Genomic DNA, 2,672 nt, shown 5'->3' on the forward strand with positions numbered 1-2,672 from the left:
CCTTGTCAAATCTCCCAAAATGATGAATGATAAAGGTTCTCAGTGAGTGACCCTTATTGCACAGCAGCAATTTAGGCAAAAATTATCAGGAGCTGAAACTGTTTACCCTTCATTTTGCTACCATGCATAATAGAGCAATTAAGATATATGGTGAGCTGCTCATTGATGTCAGATATAAGACAGAGGAACACAATAGATGGGAACTAAATCAGGTCACCAAGGACAATACAAAAGAAAAACATGAGCACAGAAGGATAAAGGAGAAAGAAATAAGCAGGAGACTCAGAGGGTAACAAGAGTCATTCCATAAATACATTAATAGTAAGAAAGAGACTGAGAAAACTTTGTTCACTATAAACAAGGGAAGTGTTACTCAGCTATTTAACAGGCAGGGAAAGTGACTGTCAGGTGATGCCAAAAACACCATAGTGGTTAATGCCCCTTTTGCATCAAGTCTCCCCTAGAAAACTGTACCCTGTAAACTACTCTGTTACTAGTTGTAGAAAAAAGAAATAGCAAAAGAGAGATAGCAAAAGAGAGAACCAAGGGTCCTTCCCTTATGAAGGGAAGATGACAGTAATTGGTTTGGCAAGATGGACTTCATCCAAGGATTTCTACAGAAGTGTCACAAGCAATCTCAAAAGCACCAGCAGTCACCTCCCAGGACAAGGGGAGGGCAGGTGAGGGGGCAGTAGAAGACTGGAATGGTGCAAAACACTGCACAGCATTAAAAAAGGAGAGAAAAAACAGGGAACCAATGACTGGTCTTTGTAACTGTCACCCTTGTGAACATTCTGGAGCAAAGGAACACACTCACAAGCTTTTAATCACAAGGAAAAAATGGTTTTTACTTCAAGTTGAGTTTAATTTCTAATTTTGAAAGGATAAGGAGACTTTTTAATATAGGAGGGGCAGAAAAGAAAGATGGAGAGAGACTATTTGCAAGAGCCTGGAGTGACAGGATGAGGGGGAATGGCTTCAAAATGACAGAGAGAAGGTTTAGATTAGATGTTAGGAAAAAATTCTTTACTATGAGAGTGGTGAGGCACTGGAACAGGTTGCCCAGAGAAGCTGTGGCTGCCCCATCCCTGGAAGTGTCCAAGGCCAGGTTGGATGGAGCTCTGAGCAACCTGGTCTAGTGGAAGGTGTCCCTGCCCATGGCAGGGGGTTGGAACCAGATGATCTTTAAGGTCCCTTCCAGCCCAAACCATTCTGTGATTCTATGAGTCTATGTCCTCTGTTTTGACTTTGGTAAGCCTGTTTATATGGTCTGACATAACATTTACACAAGCAAGTTGCAAAACCCAGTCTAGGAGGAGCTGTCTACCTACTTATACCCTAGTTCAGTCCTCTTCAGTGTTTTCATTCAGAGTTACCACCATGGAATAAGGCTAAATGTGACTAGAGGCACATGGGAGTAGAATGCAAAATTGTACTTGTGAACTAGAAAAATAGGGGGAAAAAATAAAGTTAAAAAAAATGCAATTGCAATACCCTACACTCAACAGACTGTGCAAATATTGGATGTGGAGAAACAGGTTAGGTAACAGTTCTGCAAATAAGGGTGTAGGTGTTGCAGTCAATGAAAAACTGAGCATGAGTCAGCAGCATCACATTGTTGTGGAAATGGCAAGTGTCATACTGAGATACAGAAACAAAAATAAGGTTTCTGAGACATGAATCAATCCTTCTGTTCTGCCCAGCGCTGGCAAGAACACAGCTGGGCTGGGGCAAAGCACTCCAGGAAAGTGTGAACTACAAGAAAAGAGTCCAGAAGGGAGGAAAAGCTGAAAGAACTGGGATGTTCAGCTGAAAGTAAAGAAGAAAGCATACAAGGTAGCCATCTTCTAATAGAAAGCTGTCACAAAGAGGGAGGGAATAATCTGTTCTTTGTGGAAATATAAGCTAGGAGAGGTTTAATTTGCAGCAAGAAAGATTAGGAAAAACATTTTTCTGGAAAGCCTAGTGAAGCAGTGCAGTGGGTTTCCTGCTGAGGCTGCATCTCCATCACTAGAGGCCTGGTGGTATGTTAGAGAAACATATCAGAAATCATATAAGTCTGCTTAATACTCTTCAGGGGAGTGGACTAGACATTTGGAGGTCCCTCTGTGTCTATCCTACAGTTAACACCTATGTCATTTATAAGCTGACCACAGCAAATGAACCCAAATCTTAACGAGTGAACTTGTTCCTGCAGTCGTGCACATCCCTCCTTACCTCACAATCAGTGTGCCTTCTGAACAGAAACAAATTCTGCAATCCATTTTACAGCTCCTTCCTCTAAATAAGCAACATTGTTAACTTTTAATTATGAGGCTTTTTTTTAAGTGACTTCTCCTTCTAATGTTGGCAAAATTCTATCTTGTGTTTAAATTGTCTTATTTCAAGAAAATGTATACATAGCCCTCTCTTAAACAGTAAATAATCCTCTGTTTAAAATTCACTCCAAGCAGATGCAATACTTTACTAGTACTTTCTATTCTTTTCAGGAACACTGCGAGGTTTAAAACTTACTACTAAGTACCTTAATAGCAAAAACCCAACCAAGAAAATGCTGTATTGTTTCATTCCAAACGTGGATTTATCTGTAAGCAACTTGTACCAACCAAACCAGAAAAGGAATCTACTTTACATCATGTGCAGGTTCCCTCACAGTGCTGACTCTCCTGTTC

The sequence above is a fragment of the Chiroxiphia lanceolata genome, chromosome 2 (assembly GCF_009829145.1).
Source record: "Chiroxiphia lanceolata isolate bChiLan1 chromosome 2, bChiLan1.pri, whole genome shotgun sequence".
In the NCBI taxonomy this organism is placed as follows: domain Eukaryota; kingdom Metazoa; phylum Chordata; class Aves; order Passeriformes; family Pipridae; genus Chiroxiphia; species Chiroxiphia lanceolata.